Source organism: Salmo trutta, chromosome 34 (assembly GCF_901001165.1).
Source record: "Salmo trutta chromosome 34, fSalTru1.1, whole genome shotgun sequence".
Lineage (NCBI taxonomy): Eukaryota > Metazoa > Chordata > Actinopteri > Salmoniformes > Salmonidae > Salmo > Salmo trutta.
The window spans coordinates 16,403,472-16,422,022 of NC_042990.1; the positions used below are offsets into that span (position 1 = coordinate 16,403,472).

An 18,551-nucleotide genomic window follows, 5' to 3' on the forward strand; every position below is an offset into this window, starting at 1 on the left:
GCAATTGCAGATGCTCGGTGCATCTAACAATTGTGCTGCATAGCTAGTGGCTGGTTATGCAGTTGGTGTAGAGCGTGGTGCTAATAACGCCAAGGTCATGGGTTGGATCCCCATACTGGCCATCGATTATATTTTGAGTGTGAAAATTGTGAGTCACTTGCATGTGTATCGTCATGAGTGTCACAGAATGAGTCTTAGCAGCTAGCCGAAATAGCTCAGTTGGGAGAGCGTTAGACTGAAGATCTAAAGGTCCCTGGTTCGATCCCTGGGTTTCGGCATTATGTGTTGTCCCTTCTTTGTCTTTGGATTTGAGGAAAGTTCCTACAGCTGTGTTTCTGGGCCTGAATCGTGTGTGCTACGCTGCTCCTGTGAATGTAAGTAATGTCTTTCTTTTTCATGTGAAATTGTGACCTTAGTCTGACATGAAAGTTGCTTGTGATTGTTACATGACAGTAGGTTTTCGTAAGAGAAAGCTGCATGAAGTGTGAACTGGAGCATTCTTGGATCCTCAAAAAGAAAGTGTTTTTGGAGAATGTGGGCATCCATCCCACTACCTCTCGCATGCTAAGCAAGCACTCTACCATTTGAGCTAATTCCCCAGTTGTGTGGACTTGCCACTATGAGCAACCAAGAGGGTCCAGTCTTGTCAGGCTATGCTGTTGGTGGACTTGTTAGTGTACACGCCAGCAATTGCAGATGCTCGGTGCATCTCAACAATTGTGCTGCATAGCTAGTGGCTGGTTAGCTCAGTTGGTTAGAGTGTGGTGCTAATAACGCCAAGGTCGTGGGTTGGATCCCCATACTGGCCATCGATTATATTTTGAGTGTGAAAATTGTGAGTCACTTGCATGTGTATCGTCATGAGTGTCACAGAATGAGTCTTTGCAGCTAGCCGAAATAGCTCAGTTGGGAGAGCGTTAGACTGAAGATCTAAAGGTCCCTGGTTCGATCCCGGGTTTCGGCATTATATGTTGTCCCTTCTTTGTCTTTGGATTTGAGGAAAGTTCCCACAGCTGTGTTTGTGGGCCTGAATGGTGTGTGCTACGCTGCTCCTGTGAATGTAAGTAATGTCTTTCTTTTTCATGTGAAATTGTGACCTTAGTCTGACATGAAAGTTGCTTGTCATTGTTACATGACAGTAGGTTTTCGTAAGAGAAAGCTGCATGAAGTGTGAACTGGAGCATTCTTGGATCCTCAAAAAGAAAGTGTTTTTGGAGAATGTGGGCATCGATCCCACTACCTCTCGCATGCTAAGCAAGCACTCTACCAATTGATCTACTTCCCCAGTTGTGTGGACTTGCCACTATGAGCACCCAAGAGGGTCCAGTCTTGTCAGGCTATGCTGTTGGTGGACTTGTTAGTGTACACGCCAGCAATTGCAGATGCTCGGTGCATCTCAACAATTGTGCTGCGTAGCTAGTGGCTGGTTAGCTCAGTTGGTTAGAGCGTGGTGCAAATAACGCCAAGGTCGTGGGTTGGATCCCCATACTGGCCATCGATTATATTTTGAGTGTGAAAATTGTGAGTCACTTGCATGTGTATCGTCATGAGTGTCACAGAATGAGTCTTAGCAGCTAGCTGAAATAGCTCAGTTGGGAGAGCGTTAGACTGAAGCTCTAAAGGTCCCTGGTTTGATCCTGGGTTTCGGCATTCTATGTTTTCCCTTCTTTGGATTTGAGGAAAGTTCCCACAGCTGTGTTTGTGGGCCTGAATGGTGTGTGCTACGCTGCTCCTGTGAATGTAAGTAATGTCTTTCTTTTTCATGTGAAATTGTGACCTTAGTCTGACATGAAAGTTGCTTGTGATTGTTACATGACAGTAGGTTTTCATAAGAGAAAGCTGCATGAAGTGTGAACTGGAGCATTCTTGGATCCTCAAAAAAAAAGTGTTTCTGGAGAATGTGGGCATCCATCCCACTACCTCTCGCATGCTAAGCAAGCACTCTACCATTTGAGCTAATTCCCCAGTTGTGTGGACTTGCCACTATGAGCAACCAAGAGGGTCCAGTCTTGTCAGGCTATGCTGTTGGTGGACTTGTTAGTGTACATGCCACCAATTGCAGATGCTCGGTGCATCTCAACAATTGTGCTGCATAGCTAGTGGCTGGTTAGCTCAGTTGGTTAGAGCGTGGTGCTAATAACGCCAAGGTCGTGGGTTGGATCCCCATACTGGCCATCGATTATATTTTGAGTGTGAAAATTGTGAGTCACTTGCATGTGTATCGTCATGAGTGTCACAGAATGAGTCTTAGCAGCTAGCCGAAATAGCTCAGTTGGGAGAGCGTTGGACTGAAGATCTAAAGGTCTCTGATTCGATCCCGGGTTTCGGCGTTATATGTTGTCCCTTCTTTGTCTTTGGATTTGAGGAAAGTTCCCACAGCTGTGTTTGTGGGCCTGAATCGTGTGTGCTACGCTGCTCCTGTGAATGTAAGTAATGTCTTTCTTTTTCATGTGAAATTGTGACCTTAGTCTGACATGAAAGTTGCTTGTGATTGTTACATGACAGTAGGTTTTCGTAAGAGAAAGCTGCATGAAGTGTGAACTGGAGCATTCTTGGATCCTCAAAAAGAAAGTGTTTTTGGAGAATGTGGGCATCGATCCCACTACCTCTCGCATGCTAAACAAGCACTCTACCATTTGAGCTTATTCCCCAGTTGTGTGGACTTGCCACTAGGAGCAACAAAGAGGGTCCAGTCTTGTCAGGCTATGCTGTTGGTGGACTTGTTAGTGTACACGCCAGCAATTGCAGATGCTCGGTGCATCTCAACAATTGTGCTGCGTAGCTAGTGGCTGGTTAGCTCAGTTGGTTAGAGCGTGGTGCTAATAACGCCAAGGTCGTGGGTTGGATCCCCATACTGGCCATCGATTATATTTTGAGTGTGAAAATTGTGAGTCACTTGCATGTGTATCGTCATGAGTGTCACAGAATGAGTCTTTGCAGCTAGCCGAAATAGCTCAGTTGGGAGAGCGTTAGACTGAAGATCTAAAGGTCCCTGGTTCGATCCCGGGTTTCGGCATTCTATGTTGTCCCTTCTTTGTCTTTGGATTTGAGGAAAGTTCCCACAGTTGTGTTTGTGGGCCTGAATGGTGTGTGCTACGCTGCTCCTGTGAATGTAAGTAATGTCTTTCTTTTTCATGTGAAATTGTGACCTTAGTCTGACATGAAAGTTGCTTGTGATTGTTACATGACAGTAGGTTTTCGTAAGAGAAAGCTGCATGAAGTGTGAACTGGAGCATTCTTGGATCCTCAAAAAGAAAGTGTTTTTGGAGAATGTGGGCATCGATCCCACTACCTCTCGCATGCTAAGCAAGCACTCTACTAATTGATCTACTTCCCCAGTTGTGTGGACTTGCCACTAAGAGCACCCAAGAGGGTCCAGTCTTGTCAGGCTATGCTGTTGGTGGACTTGTTAGTGTACACGCCAGCAATTGCAGATGCTCGGTGCATCTCAACAATTGTGCTGCGTAGCTAGTGGCTGGTTAGCTCAGTTGGTTAGAGCGTGGTGCAAATAACGCCAAGGTCGTGGGTTGGATCCCCATACTGGCCATCGATTATATTTTGAGTGTGAAAATTGTGAGTCACTTGCATGTGTATCGTCATGAGTGTCACAGAATGAGTCTTAGCAGCTAGCCGAAATAGCTCAGTTGGGAGAGCGTTAGACTGAAGATCTAAAGGTCCCTGGTTTGATCCTGGGTTTTCGGCATTCTATGTTGTCCCTTCTTTGTCTTTGGATTTGAGGAAAGTTCCCACAGCTGTGTTTGTGGGCCTGAATCGTGTGTGCTACGCTGCTCCTGTGAATGTAAGTAATGTCTTTCTTTTTCATGTGAAATTGTGACCTTAGTCTGACATGAAAGTTGCTTGTGATTGTTACATGACAGTAGGTTTTCATAAGAGAAAGCTGCATGAAGTGTGAACTGGAGCATTCTTGGATCCTCAAAAAGAAAGTGTTTTTGGAGAATGTGGGCATCGATCCCACTACCTCTCGCATGCTAAGCAAGCACTCTACCATTTGAGCTAATTCCCCAGTTGTGTGGACTTGCCACTATGAGCAACCAAGAGGGTCCAGTCTTGTCAGGCTATGCTGTTGGTGGACTTGTTAGTGTACACGCCAGCAATTGCAGATGCTCGGTGCATCTCAACAATTGTGCTGCATAGCTAGTGGCTGGTTAGCTCAGTTGGTTAGAGCGTGGTGCTAATAACGCCAAGGTCGTGGGTTGGATCCCCATACTGGCCATCGATTATATTTTGAGTGTGAAAATTGTGAGTCACTTGCATGTGTATCGTCATGAGTGTCACAGAATGAGTCTTAGCAGCTAGCCGAAATAGCTCAGTTGGGAGAGCGTTGGACTGAAGATCTAAAGGTCTCTGATTCGATCCCGGGTTTCGGCGTTATATGTTGTCCCTTCTTTGTCTTTGGATTTGAGGAAAGTTCCCACAGCTGTGTTTGTGGGCCTGAATCGTGTGTGCTACGCTGCTCCTGTGAATGTAAGTAATGTCTTTCTTTTTCATGTGAAATTGTGACCTTAGTCTGACATGAAAGTTGCTTGTGATTGTTACATGACAGTAGGTTTTCGTAAGAGAAAGCTGCATGAAGTGTGAACTGGAGCATTCTTGGATCCTCAAAAAGAAAGTGTTTTTGGAGAATGTGGGCATCGATCCCACTACCTCTCGCATGCTAAACAAGCACTCTACCATTTGAGCTAATTCCCCAGTTGTGTGGACTTGCCACTAGGAGCAACAAAGAGGGTCCAGTCTTGTCAGGCTATGCTGTTGGTGGACTTGTTAGTGTACACGCCAGCAATTGCAGATGCTCGGTGCATCTCAACAATTGTGCTGCGTAGCTAGTGGCTGGTTAGCTCAGTTGGTTAGAGCGTGGTGCTAATAACGCCAAGGTCGTGGGTTGGATCCCCATACTGGCCATCGATTATATTTTGAGTGTGAAAATTGTGAGTCACTTGCATGTGTATCGTCATGAGTGTCACAGAATGAGTCTTAGCAGCTAGCCGAAATAGCTCAGTTGGGAGAGCGTTAGACTGAAGATCTAAAGGTCCCTGGTTCGATCCCGGGTTTCGGCATTCTATGTTGTCCCTTCTTTGTCTTTGGATTTGAGGAAAGTTCCCACAGCTGTGTTTGTGGGCCTGAATGGTGTGTGCTACGCTGCTCCTGTGAATGTAAGTAATGTCTTTCTTTTTCATGTGAAATTGTGACCTTAGTCTGACATGAAAGTTGCTTGTGATTGTTACATGACAGTAGGTTTTCGTAAGAGAAAGCTGCATGAAGTGTGAACTGGAGCATTCTTGGATCCTCAAAAAGAAAGTGTTTTTGGAGAATGTGGGCATCGATCCCACTACCTCTCGCATGCTAAGCAAGCACTCTACTAATTGATGTACTTCCCCAGTTGTGTGGACTTGCCACTAAGAGCACCCAAGAGGGTCCAGTCTTGTCAGGCTATGCTGTTGGTGGACTTGTTAGTGTACACGCCAGCAATTGCAGATGCTCGGTGCATCTCAACAATTGTGCTGCGTAGCTAGTGGCTGGTTAGCTCAGTTGGTTAGAGCGTGGTGCTAATAACGCCAAGGTCGTGGGTTGGATCCCCATACTGGCCATCGATTATATTTTGAGTGTGAAAATTGTGAGTCACTTGCATGTGTATCGTCATGAGTGTCACAGAATGGGTCTTAGCAGCTAGCCGAAATCGCTCAGTTGGGAGAGCGTTAGACTGAAGATCTAAAGGTCCCTGGTTTGATCCCGGGTTTCGGCATTATATGTTGTCCCTTCTTTGTCTTTGGATTTGAGGAAAGTTCCCACAGCTGTGTTTGTGGGCCTGAATCGTGTGTGCTACGCTGCTCCTGTGAATGTAAGTAACGTCTATCTTTTTCATGTGAAATTGTGACCTTAGTCTGACATGAAAGTTGCTTGTGATTGTTACATGACAGTAGGTTTTCGTAAGAGAAAGCTGCATGAAGTGTGAACTGGAGCATTCTTGGATCCTCAAAAAGAAAGTGTTTTTGGAGAATGTGGGCATCGATCCCACTACCTCTCGCATGCTAAGCAAGCACTCTACCATTTGAGCTAATTCCCCAGTTCTGTGGACTTGCCACTATGAGCAACCAAGAGGGTCCAGTCTTGTCAGGCTATGCTGTTGGTGGACTTGTTAGTGTACACGCCAGCAATTGCAGATGCTCGGTGCATCTCAACAATTGTGCTGCGCAGCTAGTGGCTGGTTAGCTCAGTTGGTTAGAGCGTGGTGCTAATAACGCCAAGGTCGTGTGCTGGATCCCCATACTGGCCATCGATTATATTTTGAGTGTGAAAATTGTGAGTCACTTGCATGTGTATCGTCATGAGTGTCACAGAATGAGTCTTTGCAGCTAGCCGAAATAGCTCAGTTGGGAGAGCGTTAGACTGAAGATCTAAAGGTCAATGGTTAATCCCGGGTTTTGGCATTCTATGTTGTCCCTTCTTTGTCTTTGGATTTTAGGAAAGTTCCCACAGCTGTGTTTGTGGGCCTGAATGGTGTGTGCTACGCTGCTCCTGTGAATGTAAGTAATGTCTTTCTTTTTCATGTGAAATTGTGACCTTAGTCTGACATGAAAGTTGCTTGTGATTGTTACATGACAGTAGGTTTTCGTAAGAGAAAGCTGCATGAAGTGTGAACTGGAGCATTCTTGGATCCTCAAAAAGAAAGTGTTTTTGGAGAATGTGGGCATCGATCCCACTACCTCTCGCATGCTAAGCAAGCACTCTACCATTTGAGCTAATTCCCCAGTTCTGTGGACTTGCCACTATGAGCAACCAAGAGGGTCCAGTCTTGTCAGGCTATGCTGTTGGTGGACTTGTTAGTGTACACGCCAGCAATTGCAGATGCTCGGTGCATCTCAACAATTGTGCTGCGTAGCTAGTGGCTGGTTAGCTCAGTTGGTTAGAGCGTGGTGCTAATAACGCCAAGGTCGTGGGTTGGATCCCCATACTGGCCATCGATTATATTTTGAGTGTGAAAATTGTGAGTCACTTGCATGTGTATCGTCATGAGTGTCACAGAATGAGTCTTTACAGCTAGCCGAAATAGCTCAGTTGGGAGAGCGTTAGACTGAAGATCTAAAGGTCAATGGTTAAATCCCGGGTTTTGGCATTCTATGTTGTCCCTTCTTTGTCTTTGGATTTGAGGAAAGTTCCCACAGTTGTGTTTGTGGGCCTGAATGGTGTGTGCTACGCTGCTCCTGTGAATGTAAGTAATGTCTTTCTTTTTCATGTGAAATTGTGACCTTAGTCTGACATGAAAGTTGCTTGTGATTGTTACATGACAGTAGGTTTTCGTAAGAGAAAGCTGCATGAAGTGTGAACTGGAGCATTCTTGGATCCTCAAAAAGAAAGTGTTTTTGGAGAATGTGGGCATCGATCCCAATACCTCTCGCATGCTAAGCAAGCACTCTAACATTTAAGCTAATTCCCCAGTTGTGTGGACTTGCCACTATGAGCAACCAAGAGGGTCCAGTCTTGTCAGGCTATGCTGTTGGTGGACTTGTTAGTGTACACGCCAGCAATTGCAGATGCTCGGTGCATCTCAACAATTGTGCTGGTTAGCTCAGTTGGTTAGAGTGTGGTGCTAATAACGCCAAGGTCGTGGGTTCGATCCCCATACTGGCCATCGATTATAGTTTGAGTGTGAAAATTGTGAGTCACTTGCATGAGTGTCACAGAATGAGTCTTAGCAGCTAGCTGAAATAGCTCGGTTGGGAGAGCATTAGACTGAAGTTCTAAAGGTCCTTGGTTCGATCCTGGGTTTCGGCATTAGATGTTGTACCTTCTTTGTGTTCTGCTTTGGCTTTGAGGAAAGTTCCCATAGCTGTGTTTGTGGGCCTGAATCGTGTGTGCTACGCTGCTCCTGTGAATGTAAGTAATGTCTTTCTTTTTCATGTGAAATTGTGACCTTAGTTTGACATGAAAGTTGCTTGTGATTGTTACATGACAGTAGGTTTTCGTAAGAGAAAGCTACATGAAGTGTGAACTGGAGCATTCTTGGATCCTCAAAAAGGAAGAGTTTTTGGAGAACGTGGGCATCGATCCCACTACCTCTCGCATGCTAAGCAAGCACTCTACTAATTGATCTACTTCCCCAGTTGTGTGGACTTGCCACTAAGAGCACCCAAGAGGGTCCAGTCTTGTCAGGCTATGCTGTTGGTGGACTTGTTAGTGTACACGCCAGCAATTGCAGATGCTCGGTGCATCTCAACAATTGTGCTGCGTAGCTAGTGGCTGGTTAGCTCAGTTGGTTAGAGCGTGGTGCTAATAACGCCAAGGTCGTGGGTTGGATCCCCATACTGGCCATCGATTATATTTTGAGTGTGAAAATTGTGAGTCACTTGCATGTGTATCGTCATGAGTGTCACAGAATGGGTCTTAGCAGCTAGCCGAAATCGCTCAGTTGGGAGAGCGTTAGACTGAAGATCTAAAGGTCCCTGGTTTGATCCCGGGTTTCGGCATTATATGTTGTCCCTTCTTTGTCTTTGGATTTGAGGAAAGTTCCCACAGCTGTGTTTGTGGGCCTGAATCGTGTGTGCTACGCTGCTCCTGTGAATGTAAGTAACGTCTATCTCTTTCATGTGAAATTGTGACCTTAGTCTGACATGAAAGTTGCTTGTGATTGTTACATGACAGTAGGTTTTCGTAAGAGAAAGCTGCATGAAGTGTGAACTGGAGCATTCTTGGATCCTCAAAAAGAAAGTGTTTTTGGAGAATGTGGGCATCGATCCCACTACCTCTCGCATGCTAAGCAAGCACTCTACCATTTGAGCTAATTCCCCAGTTCTGTGGACTTGCCACTATGAGCAACCAAGAGGGTCCAGTCTTGTCAGGCTATGCTGTTGGTGGACTTGTTAGTGTACACGCCAGTAATTGCAGATGCTCGGTGCATCTCAACAATTGTGCTGCGCAGCTAGTGGCTGGTTAGCTCAGTTGGTTAGAGCGTGGTGCTAATAACGCCAAGGTCGTGTGCTGGATCCCCATACTGGCCATCGATTATATTTTGAGTGTGAAAATTGTGAGTCACTTGCATGTGTATCGTCATGAGTGTCACAGAATGAGTCTTTGCAGCTAGCCGAAATAGCTCAGTTGGGAGAGCGTTAGACTGAAGATCTAAAGGTCAATGGTTAAATCCCGGGTTTTGGCATTCTATGTTGTCCCTTCTTTGTCTTTGGATTTGAGGAAAGTTCCCACAGTTGTGTTTGTGGGCCTGAATGGTGTGTGCTACGCTGCTCCTGTGAATGTAAGTAATGTCTTTCTTTTTCATGTGAAATTGTGACCTTAGTCTGACATGAAAGTTGCTTGTGATTGTTACATGACAGTAGGTTTTCGTAAGAGAAAGCTGCATGAAGTGTGAACTGGAGCATTCTTGGATCCTCAAAAAGAAAGTGTTTTTGGAGAATGTGGGCATCGATCCCACTACCTCTCGCATGCTAAGCAAGCACTCTACCATTTGAGCTAATTCCCCAGTTCTGTGGACTTGCCACTATGAGCAACCATGAGGGTCCAGTCTTGTCAGGCTATGCTGTTGGTGGACTTGTTAGTGTACACGCCAGCAATTGCAGATGCTCGGTGCATCTCAACAATTGTGCTGCGTAGCTAGTGGCTGGTTAGCTCAGTTGGTTAGAGCGTGGTGCTAATAACGCCAAGGTCGTGGGTTGGATCCCCATACTGGCCATTGATTATATTTTGAGTGTGAAAATTGTGAGTCACTTGCATGTGTATCGTCATGAGTGTCACAGAATGAGTCTTTACAGCTAGCCGAAATAGCTCAGTTGGGAGAGCGTTAGACTGAAGATCTAAAGGTCAATGGTTAAATCCCGGGTTTTGGCATTCTATGTTGTCCCTTCTTTGTCTTTGGATTTGAGGAAAGTTCCCACAGTTGTGTTTGTGGGCCTGAATGGTGTGTGCTACGCTGCTCCTGTGAATGTAAGTAATGTCTTTCTTTTTCATGTGAAATTGTGACCTTAGTCTGACATGAAAGTTGCTTGTGATTGTTACATGACAGTAGGTTTTCGTAAGAGAAAGCTGCATGAAGTGTGAACTGGAGCATTCTTGGATCCTCAAAAAGAAAGTGTTTTTGGAGAATGTGGGCATCGATCCCACTACCTCTCGCATGCTAAGCAAGCACTCTACCATTTAAGCTAATTCCCCAGTTGTGTGGACTTGCCACTATGAGCAACCAAGAGGGTCCAGTCTTGTCAGGCTATGCTGTTGGTGGACTTGTTAGTGTACACGCCAGCAATTGCAGATGCTCGGTGCATCTCAACAATTGTGCTGGTTAGCTCAGTTGGTTAGAGTGTGGTGCTAATAACGCCAAGGTCGTGGGTTCGATCCCCATACTGGCCATCGATTATAGTTTGAGTGTGAAAATTGTGAGTCACTTGCATGAGTGTCACAGAATGAGTCTTAGCAGCTAGCCGAAATAGCTCAGTTGGGAGAGCATTAGACTGAAGTTCTAAAGGTCCTTGGTTCGATCCTGGGTTTCGGCATTAGATGTTGTACCTTCTTTGTGTTCTGCTTTGGCTTTGAGGAAAGTTCCCATAGCTGTGTTTGTGGGCCTGAATGGTGTGTGCTACGCTGCTCCTGTGAATGTAAGTAATGTCTTTCTTTTTCATGTGAAATTGTGACCTTAGTTTGACATGAAAGTTGCTTGTGATTGTTACATGACAGTAGGTTTTCGTAAGAGAAAGCTACATGAAGTGTGAACTGGAGCATTCTTGGATCCTCAAAAAGGAAGAGTTTTTGGAGAACGTGGGCATCGATCCCACTACCTCTCGCATGCTAAGCAAGCACTCTACCATTTGAGCTAATTCCCCAGTTGTGTGGACTTGCCACTATGAGCAACCAAGAGGGTCCAGTCTTGTCAGGCTATGCTGTTGGTGGACTTGTTAGTGTACACGCCAGCAATTGCAGATGCTCGGTGCATCTCAACAATTGTTCTGCGCAGCTAGTGGCTGTTTAGCTCAGTTGGTTAGAGCGTGGTGCTAATAACGCCAAGGTCGTGGGTTCGATCTCCATACTGGCCATAGATTATATTTTGAGTGTGAAAATTGTGAGTCACTTGCATGTGTATGGTCATGAGTGTCACAGAATGAGTCTTAGCAGCTAGCCGAAATAGCTCAGTTGGGAGAGCGTTAGACTGAAGATCTAAAGGTCCCTGGTTCGATCCCGTGTTTCATCATTAGATGTTGTCCCTTCTTTGTGTTTGGCTTTGGCTTTGAGGAAAGTTCCCACAGCTGTGTTTGTGGGCCTGAATAGTGTGTGCTACGCTGCTCCTGTGAATGTAAGTAATGTGTTTCTTCTTCATGTGAAATTGTGACCTTAGTCTCACATGAAAGTTGCTTGTGATTGTTACATGACAGTAGGTTTTCGTAAGAGAAAGCTGCATGAAGTGTGAACTGGAGGAATCTTGGATCCTCAAAAAGAACGTGTTTTTGGAGAATGCGGGCATATCCCAGTACGTCTCGCATGCTAAGCAAGCACTCTACCATTTGAGCTAATTCCCTAGGCGGTTGGAGTTGCCACAATGAGTAACCAAGAGTGTCCAGCCTTGTCAGGCTATGCTGTTGGTGGTCTTGTTAGGTTATGCGCCAGCACTTGCAGATGCTCGGTACATCGCAAATATTGTGCTCTGTATTTATCGGCCGGTTTGCTAAGTTCGTTAGAGCGTAGTGCTAATAATTCCAACGTCTATGCGTAGATCCCCATACTGGCCATGAGGTACACTTTGAGGGTCAACATTGTGAGTCACTTGCATGTGTATCCTCAAGGGTGCCACAGAATTAACTTTAGTGGCTTGCCGAAATAGCGCAGTTTGGAGACTGTTAAACTGAAAATCTAAAAGGTTCCTGTTTCAATCTCAGGTTTTGGCAATAGATGTTGTTCCTTCTTTATGCTGTACTTTGGCTTCAAGGAAACTTCCCACAGCTTTGTTTGTGGGTGTCAATCGTGTGTGCTACGCTGCTCCTCTGAAAGTAAGTCATGTCTTTCTTTTCATCTGACATTGTGACATCAGGGTCAAATGAATGTTGCTTGTTATTGTTACATGACAGTCGGTTGTCGAATGACAAAGCTGCATGAAGTGTGAACTGGAGCTTTTTTGGATCCTCAAAAACCATGTGATTCAGAGAATGCAGGCTTCGATCCCAGTACCGCTCACACGCTAAGCAAGCACTCTACCATTAGAGCTAATTCCCCAGCTGGTTGGAGTTGCCAGAAGGAGCAATCAAGAGGGTCCAGTCTTGTCAGGCTATGCTGTTGGTGGACTTGGTAGTGTACACGCCAGCACATGCAGAGGCTCGGTGCATCACAATAATTATGTTACGTACCGAGTGGCTGGTTAGGTCAGTTGGCTAGAGTGTTGTGCCAACAATGCAAAGGTCATGCTTTTCAGCCCCGTACTGGCCATGAGGTACATTTTGAGGGTCAAAACTGTGTGTCACTTGCATGTGTATCCCCATGGCTGCCACAGACTTATTTTGAGTGGCTTGACGAAATAGCTCATTCGGGATAGGGTTAAACTAAAGTTCTAAGGTTCGATCCTGGGTTTCTGTATTTGAGGTTCTTTATGCTCTGCTTTGGCCATAAGGAGCAACCAAGAGTGTGTCTGGCCTTGTCAAGCTGTGCTCTTGGCGGACTTGGTAGTGTAAGCGCCAGCACTTGCAGAGGCTAGGGGGATCGTAAGACTTGTACCAAGCGTCTGGTTTGCTCAGTTGCCTAGAGCGCATCCTAATAACTCCAAGGTTGTGGGTTTGATATAAAATGTTATTCTTTTGACCCCGTTCTTGAAATTAAATCACACGCTAACGGGATGTGAAAATCTGGCAAAATTGCATAATGTTTACCCCTGCTCCCTCCTGTTTCAGTGATGAATTTCAAGTTAATCATAAGAAGAGTGGATTTGGCGGTGCTCACCATATCCTTCTAACAAATGACTAGCAACATCTAAAATTCAAAACCACGTTTTATGTGAACGTAAACATAAGGTTCTTGGTCCTGTAACTTACTTTGTCCTGGTAGAAGGGGAAATGAGTGAGAAACATGTTGATCAGATGATTGTATCAAACACACATGAACAAACCTAAAACAATGGTAAATCTATAGTTGAAGTCGGAAGTTTACATACACTTAGGTTGGAGTCATTAAAACTATTTTTTTAACCACTCCCCAAATGTCTTGTTAACAAACTACAGTTTTGGCAAGACGGTTACGACATCTACTTTGTGCATGACACAAATAATTTCCAACAATTGTTTACAGACAGATTATTTCACTTATAATTCACTGTATCACAATTCCAGTGGGTCCGAAATCAACATATAGTAAGTTGACTGTGCCTTTAACTTCTCAGGGCTACGCGGGACACACTATTTAACCTCTATGGGCTAGTGGAATCCCGTGGCGCGATATTCAAATACCTTAGAAATGCTATTACATCAATTTCTCAAACATATGACTATTTTACACTATTTTAAAGACAAGACTCTCGTTAATCTAACCACACTGTCCGATTTCAAAAAGGCTTTACAACGAAAGCAAAACATTAGATTATGTCATTAGAGTACCCAGCCAGAAATAATCAGACACCCATTTTTCAAGCTAGCATATAATGTCACAAAAACCAAAACCACAGCTAAATGCAGCACTAACCTTTGATGATCTTCATCAGATGACACTCCTAGGACATTATGTTATACAATGCATGTATGTTTTGTTCAATCAAGTTCATATTCATATCAAAAACCAGCTTTTTACATTAGCATGTGACTAGCATGTGACTAGCATTCCCACCGAACACTTCCGGTGAATTTACTAAATTACTCACGATAAACGTTCACAAAAAACATAACAATTATTTTAAGAATTATAGATACAGAACTCCTTTATGCAATCGCGGTGTCCGATTTTAAAATAGCTTTTTGGTGAAAGCACATTTTGCAATATTCTGAGTAGATAGCCCGGCCATCACAGGCTAGCTATTTTGACACCCACCAAGTGTGGTACTCACCAAACTCAGGTTTACTATAAGAAAAATTGGATTACCTTTGCTGTTCTTCATCAGAATGCACTCCCAGGACTTCTACTTCAATAACAAATGTTGGTTTGGTTCCAAATAATCCATAGTTATATCCAAATAGCGGCGTTTTGTTCGTGCGTTCAAGACACTATCCGAAGGGTAAAGAAGGGTGACGCGCCCGGCGCGTTTCGTGACAAAAAAATTCCAAATATTCCATTACCGTACTTCGAAGCATGTCAAACGCTGTTTAAAATCCATTTTTATGCGATTTTTCTCGTAAAAAAGCGATAATATTCCGACCGGAAAACCCTGTTTTCGTTCAAAGACAAAAAAATAAAAACATGGTGTCGGCTCGTGCACGCGCCCCAGTCTCATTGTTCTCAGATCGACCACTATCCAAATGCGCTACTTTTTTTCAGCCATGGCCTGCAAAGTCACCATTCAACGTTCTGGCGCCTTCTGAGAGCCTATTAGAAAATGTCACGTTATGCCAGAGATCCCCTGTTTTGGATAGAGATGATCAAGAAGGCCAAGAAATAGTCAGAGAGAGCGCTTCCTGTTTGGAATCTTCTCAGGTTTTGGCCTGCCAAATGAGTTCTGTTATACTCACAGACACCATTCAAACAGTTTTAGAAACTTTAGGGTGTTTTCTATCCCCAACAGGTTAACAGACAGTGAAATAAGATGGCGCGAAATTCAAAAATAGCAAAAATCTCATCATTTCATTTTCTCAAACAATCAACTATTTTACATAATTTGAAAGATAAGACTCTCGTTAATCTAACCACATTGTCCAATTTCAAAAAGGCTTTACAGCGAAAGCAAAACATTAGATTATGTTAGGAGAGTACATAGACAAAAATAACCACACAGCCATTTTCCAAGCAAGGATATATGTCACATAAACCCAAAACACAGCTAAATGAAGCACTAACCTTTGACGATCTTCATCAGATGACACTCCTAGGACATCATGTTACACAATACATGTATGTTTTGTTCGACAAAGTTCATATTTATATCCAAAAACAGCATTTTACATTGGCGCGTGATGTTCAGAAAATGTATTCCCACCAAAACTGCCGGTGAATGTGCACATCAATTTACAAAAATATTCATCATAAACGTTGATAAAATATATAACAATTATTTAAAACCTGTTGGGGATAGGGGGCAGTATTTGCACGGCCGGATAAAAAATGTACCCGATTAAATCTGGTTACTACTCCTGCCCAGTAACTATAATATGCATATAATTAGTAGATTTGGATAGAAAACACTCTACAGTTTCTAAAACTGTTTGAATGGTGTCTGTGAGTATAACAGAACTCATATGGCAGTCAAAACCCTGAGACAAATCCTAACAGGAAGTGGAAATCTGATGTGTGGAATCGCTTCAAGCCTTTGCCATTGAAACACACAGAGACTTATTAATCATTTAGCACTTCCTAAGGATTCCACTAGATGTCAACAGTCTTTGCAAAATGGTTTGAGTCTTCTATGAAACTGACCCAAAGAGAGGCTTGGGAAGTTGGTCACAGGGGGAGGGCCATTACTACTATGACTCGGGCGCCCATGGGAACCCTTTTGTTCTGAAACGTTTAGTAAGACAATGCAATCGTCCGCCTTGAATATTATTGAAGCTCTGGTTGAAAAAGGCCCTAAAGAGTTATGTTATACAACGTTTGACATGTTTGAACGAACGCAAATATATTTTTTTGCACATTCGTGACGACAAGTCCCACGCGCTTCAGTACATTATGAGTAACCTTCGGAAAGTGCTAACAAGAAGGAACTATTGGGACATAAATTATTAACTTTTCCGAACAAAACTATATTTGTTGTGGACCTGGGATTCCTGGAAGTGCCTTCTGATGAAGATAATCAAAGGTAAGGGAATATTTACAATAGTATAATTGATTTTAGATGGTTCCAAGATGGCGCTAACATGTATCTCCTAGCCTATTTTTCTGAGCATACCACCTCGTTTATTGCAAAGTGTGATTTCCCAGTAAAGTTATTTTTAAATCTGGCAATGCGGTTGCATTCACGAGTTGTTAATCTATAATTCTTTGAATGACAATATTACATTTTAACAATGTTTTCGAATAGTAATTTTGTAAATTGTAGCGTTGGTTCACCGGAAGCATTTGAGGGAAAATATTTTCTGAACATCACGCGTTGATGTAAAATGCTGTTTTTATCTATAAATATGAACTTTATCGAACAAAAAATGCATGTATTGTGTAACATGATGTCCTAGGAGTGTCATCTGATGAAGATTGTCAAAGGTTAGTGCTGCATTTAGCTGTGTTTTGGGTATTTGTGATGCATCTAGTTGCTTTGAAAATGGCAGTGTGATTTTTTTTGGCAGGGTACTCTCCTAACATAATCGAATGTTTTTCTTTTGCTGTAAAGCCTTTTTGAAATCGGACAACGTGGTTCGATTCAGGAGAGGTGTATCTAAAAAATGGTGTAAAATAGTCATATGTTTGAGAAATTGAAGTTATAGCATTTATGAGGTTTTGTATTTCGCGCGACGCGATTCCACTGGCTGTTGACTAGGGTGGGACGCAAGCGTCCCACGTTCCCAGACAGGTAAAATAATTATAGATAGGCTACTCCTGGATGCAACCGCTGTGTCAGATTTTAACTTGTTATGGATAGGGGGCAGTATTTTCACGGCTGGATAAAAAACGTACCCGATTTAATCTGGTTATTACTCCTGCCCAGAAACTAGAATATGCATATAATTAGTAGCTTTGGATGGACAACACTCCAAAGTTTCTAAAACTGTTTGAATGGTGTCTGTGAGTATAACAGAATTCAAATGGCAGGCCAAAACCTGAGAAGATTCCGTACAGGAATTACCCTGTCTGACCATTTCTTGGCCTTCTTTGTCATCTCTATCCAAAAGAGAGGATCTCTGCTGTAACGTGACACTTTCTAAGGCTCCCATAGGCTCTCAGAAGGCGCCAGAACGTTGAATGATGACTCTGCAGTCTCTGGCTGAAAAACAGTAGCGCATTTGGATAGTGGTCGATCTGAGAACAATGAGACGGGTGCGCACATGGATGTGAAGAGGCCATTTTACATTTTCAGTCTTTGAACAAAAACAACGACTCCCGGTCGGAATATTATCGCTATTTTACGAGAAAAATCTTATAAAAAATGATTTTAAACAGTGTTTGACATGCTTCAAAGTATGGTAATGGAATATTTTGAAATTCTTTGTCACGATACGCGTCCGCGCGTCACCCTTCGTTACCCTTCGGATAGTGTCTTGAACGCACAAACAAAACGCCGCTATTTGGATATAGCTATGGATTATTTGGAACCAAACCAACATTTGTTGTTGAAGTAGAAGTCCTGGGAGTGCATTCTGACGAAGAACAGCAAAGGTAATCACTTTTTTCTTATAGTAAATCTGAGTTTGGTGAGTACCAAACTTGGTGGGTGTCAAAATAGCTAGCCTGTGATGGCCGGGCTACCTACTCAGAATATTGCAAAATGTGCTTTCACCGAAAAGCTATTTTAAAATGGGACACCGCGATTGCATAAAGGAGTTCTGTATCTATAATTCTTAAAATATATGTTATGTTTTTTGTGAACGTTTATCGTGAGTAATTTAGTAAATTCACCGGAAGTGTTCGGTGGGAATGCTAGTTCTGAACGTCACATGCTAATGTAAAAAGCTGGGTTTTGATATAAAAATGAACTTGATTGAACAAAACATGCATGCATTGTATAACATAATGTCCTAGGAGTGTCATCTGATGAAGATCATCAAAGGTTAGTGCTGCATTTAGCTGTGGTTTTGGTTTTTGTGACATTATATGCTAGCTTGAAAAATGGGTGTCTGATTATTTCTGGCTGGGTACTCTCCTGACATAATCTAATGTTTTGCTTTCGTTATAAAGCCTTTTTGAAATCGGACAGTGTGCTTAGATAAAGGAGAGTCTTGTCTTTAAAATGGTGTAAAATAGTCATATGTTTGAAAAATGGATGTTTTCGGATTTTCAAGGAGTTTGTATTTCGCGCCACGCCCTATCATTTGATATTGGAGCAGTGTTCCGCTAGCGGAACGTCTAGCTGTAAGAGGTTTTAAAATAGCTTTACGGAGAAAGCACATTTTTCAATATTCTGAGTACATAGCTCGCCATCACAGCAAGCTATACAGACACCCGCCAAGTTCGGGGTCACCTAAACTCAGAATTAGTATTATCAATATTCTCTTACCTTTGCTGATATTCGTCAGAATGCACTCCCAGGACTGCTACTTCCACAAGAAATGTTGTTTTTGTTCAAAATAATCCATATTTATGTCCAAATACCTCCGTTTTGTTCGTGCGTACAGAGCACTATCCAAAGGCATAACGTGCGAGCGCGGTACCAGAGATGAAAAGTCAAAATTTTCCATTACCGTTCTTAGAAGCATGTCAAACGTTGTTTAAAATCAATCTTTATGCTATTTTTAACGTAAAATTGCGATAATATTCCAACCGGACAA

The 18,551-nt window shown here is 43.2% G+C and overlaps 32 non-coding genes across 32 annotated transcripts; all 32 read left to right on the forward strand.

Moving 5' to 3' along the window:
- Window positions 1-204: 204 nt before the first annotated feature.
- Window positions 205-278, forward strand: trnaf-gaa (transfer RNA phenylalanine (anticodon GAA)). Its single transcript has one exon. It is a non-coding gene; the product is annotated as a tRNA-Phe (tRNA).
- A 457-nt stretch (window positions 279-735) lies between these two features.
- trnai-aau (transfer RNA isoleucine (anticodon AAU)) lies at window positions 736-809 on the forward strand. The gene has a single exon. It is a non-coding gene; the product is annotated as a tRNA-Ile (tRNA).
- An 82-nt stretch (window positions 810-891) lies between these two features.
- trnaf-gaa (transfer RNA phenylalanine (anticodon GAA)) lies at window positions 892-964 on the forward strand. The gene has a single exon. It is a non-coding gene; the product is annotated as a tRNA-Phe (tRNA).
- Window positions 965-1,421: 457 nt separating this feature from the next.
- Window positions 1,422-1,495, forward strand: trnai-aau (transfer RNA isoleucine (anticodon AAU)). Its single transcript has one exon. It is a non-coding gene; the product is annotated as a tRNA-Ile (tRNA).
- An 82-nt stretch (window positions 1,496-1,577) lies between these two features.
- Window positions 1,578-1,650, forward strand: trnaf-gaa (transfer RNA phenylalanine (anticodon GAA)). Its single transcript has one exon. It is a non-coding gene; the product is annotated as a tRNA-Phe (tRNA).
- Window positions 1,651-2,101: 451 nt separating this feature from the next.
- Window positions 2,102-2,175, forward strand: trnai-aau (transfer RNA isoleucine (anticodon AAU)). The gene has a single exon. It is a non-coding gene; the product is annotated as a tRNA-Ile (tRNA).
- Window positions 2,176-2,257: 82 nt separating this feature from the next.
- trnaf-gaa (transfer RNA phenylalanine (anticodon GAA)) lies at window positions 2,258-2,330 on the forward strand. The gene has a single exon. It is a non-coding gene; the product is annotated as a tRNA-Phe (tRNA).
- Window positions 2,331-2,787: 457 nt separating this feature from the next.
- Window positions 2,788-2,861, forward strand: trnai-aau (transfer RNA isoleucine (anticodon AAU)). The gene has a single exon. It is a non-coding gene; the product is annotated as a tRNA-Ile (tRNA).
- Window positions 2,862-2,943: 82 nt separating this feature from the next.
- Window positions 2,944-3,016, forward strand: trnaf-gaa (transfer RNA phenylalanine (anticodon GAA)). Its single transcript has one exon. It is a non-coding gene; the product is annotated as a tRNA-Phe (tRNA).
- Window positions 3,017-3,473: 457 nt separating this feature from the next.
- On the forward strand, window positions 3,474-3,547 carry trnai-aau (transfer RNA isoleucine (anticodon AAU)). Its single transcript has one exon. It is a non-coding gene; the product is annotated as a tRNA-Ile (tRNA).
- Window positions 3,548-3,629: 82 nt separating this feature from the next.
- On the forward strand, window positions 3,630-3,703 carry trnaf-gaa (transfer RNA phenylalanine (anticodon GAA)). Its single transcript has one exon. It is a non-coding gene; the product is annotated as a tRNA-Phe (tRNA).
- A 457-nt stretch (window positions 3,704-4,160) lies between these two features.
- Window positions 4,161-4,234, forward strand: trnai-aau (transfer RNA isoleucine (anticodon AAU)). The gene has a single exon. It is a non-coding gene; the product is annotated as a tRNA-Ile (tRNA).
- An 82-nt stretch (window positions 4,235-4,316) lies between these two features.
- trnaf-gaa (transfer RNA phenylalanine (anticodon GAA)) lies at window positions 4,317-4,389 on the forward strand. Its single transcript has one exon. It is a non-coding gene; the product is annotated as a tRNA-Phe (tRNA).
- Window positions 4,390-4,846: 457 nt separating this feature from the next.
- Window positions 4,847-4,920, forward strand: trnai-aau (transfer RNA isoleucine (anticodon AAU)). Its single transcript has one exon. It is a non-coding gene; the product is annotated as a tRNA-Ile (tRNA).
- Window positions 4,921-5,002: 82 nt separating this feature from the next.
- trnaf-gaa (transfer RNA phenylalanine (anticodon GAA)) lies at window positions 5,003-5,075 on the forward strand. The gene has a single exon. It is a non-coding gene; the product is annotated as a tRNA-Phe (tRNA).
- A 457-nt stretch (window positions 5,076-5,532) lies between these two features.
- Window positions 5,533-5,606, forward strand: trnai-aau (transfer RNA isoleucine (anticodon AAU)). The gene has a single exon. It is a non-coding gene; the product is annotated as a tRNA-Ile (tRNA).
- Window positions 5,607-5,688: 82 nt separating this feature from the next.
- On the forward strand, window positions 5,689-5,761 carry trnaf-gaa (transfer RNA phenylalanine (anticodon GAA)). Its single transcript has one exon. It is a non-coding gene; the product is annotated as a tRNA-Phe (tRNA).
- Window positions 5,762-6,218: 457 nt separating this feature from the next.
- Window positions 6,219-6,292, forward strand: trnai-aau (transfer RNA isoleucine (anticodon AAU)). Its single transcript has one exon. It is a non-coding gene; the product is annotated as a tRNA-Ile (tRNA).
- A 611-nt stretch (window positions 6,293-6,903) lies between these two features.
- Window positions 6,904-6,977, forward strand: trnai-aau (transfer RNA isoleucine (anticodon AAU)). The gene has a single exon. It is a non-coding gene; the product is annotated as a tRNA-Ile (tRNA).
- An 82-nt stretch (window positions 6,978-7,059) lies between these two features.
- trnaf-gaa (transfer RNA phenylalanine (anticodon GAA)) lies at window positions 7,060-7,132 on the forward strand. The gene has a single exon. It is a non-coding gene; the product is annotated as a tRNA-Phe (tRNA).
- A 442-nt stretch (window positions 7,133-7,574) lies between these two features.
- trnai-aau (transfer RNA isoleucine (anticodon AAU)) lies at window positions 7,575-7,648 on the forward strand. The gene has a single exon. It is a non-coding gene; the product is annotated as a tRNA-Ile (tRNA).
- Window positions 7,649-7,718: 70 nt separating this feature from the next.
- trnaf-gaa (transfer RNA phenylalanine (anticodon GAA)) lies at window positions 7,719-7,791 on the forward strand. Its single transcript has one exon. It is a non-coding gene; the product is annotated as a tRNA-Phe (tRNA).
- A 463-nt stretch (window positions 7,792-8,254) lies between these two features.
- Window positions 8,255-8,328, forward strand: trnai-aau (transfer RNA isoleucine (anticodon AAU)). The gene has a single exon. It is a non-coding gene; the product is annotated as a tRNA-Ile (tRNA).
- Window positions 8,329-8,410: 82 nt separating this feature from the next.
- Window positions 8,411-8,483, forward strand: trnaf-gaa (transfer RNA phenylalanine (anticodon GAA)). Its single transcript has one exon. It is a non-coding gene; the product is annotated as a tRNA-Phe (tRNA).
- A 457-nt stretch (window positions 8,484-8,940) lies between these two features.
- On the forward strand, window positions 8,941-9,014 carry trnai-aau (transfer RNA isoleucine (anticodon AAU)). Its single transcript has one exon. It is a non-coding gene; the product is annotated as a tRNA-Ile (tRNA).
- An 82-nt stretch (window positions 9,015-9,096) lies between these two features.
- On the forward strand, window positions 9,097-9,169 carry trnaf-gaa (transfer RNA phenylalanine (anticodon GAA)). Its single transcript has one exon. It is a non-coding gene; the product is annotated as a tRNA-Phe (tRNA).
- Window positions 9,170-9,626: 457 nt separating this feature from the next.
- trnai-aau (transfer RNA isoleucine (anticodon AAU)) lies at window positions 9,627-9,700 on the forward strand. The gene has a single exon. It is a non-coding gene; the product is annotated as a tRNA-Ile (tRNA).
- An 82-nt stretch (window positions 9,701-9,782) lies between these two features.
- On the forward strand, window positions 9,783-9,855 carry trnaf-gaa (transfer RNA phenylalanine (anticodon GAA)). The gene has a single exon. It is a non-coding gene; the product is annotated as a tRNA-Phe (tRNA).
- Window positions 9,856-10,297: 442 nt separating this feature from the next.
- On the forward strand, window positions 10,298-10,371 carry trnai-aau (transfer RNA isoleucine (anticodon AAU)). Its single transcript has one exon. It is a non-coding gene; the product is annotated as a tRNA-Ile (tRNA).
- A 70-nt stretch (window positions 10,372-10,441) lies between these two features.
- Window positions 10,442-10,514, forward strand: trnaf-gaa (transfer RNA phenylalanine (anticodon GAA)). Its single transcript has one exon. It is a non-coding gene; the product is annotated as a tRNA-Phe (tRNA).
- A 463-nt stretch (window positions 10,515-10,977) lies between these two features.
- On the forward strand, window positions 10,978-11,051 carry trnai-aau (transfer RNA isoleucine (anticodon AAU)). Its single transcript has one exon. It is a non-coding gene; the product is annotated as a tRNA-Ile (tRNA).
- An 82-nt stretch (window positions 11,052-11,133) lies between these two features.
- trnaf-gaa (transfer RNA phenylalanine (anticodon GAA)) lies at window positions 11,134-11,206 on the forward strand. The gene has a single exon. It is a non-coding gene; the product is annotated as a tRNA-Phe (tRNA).
- The last annotated feature ends 7,345 nt before the right edge of the window (window positions 11,207-18,551 follow it).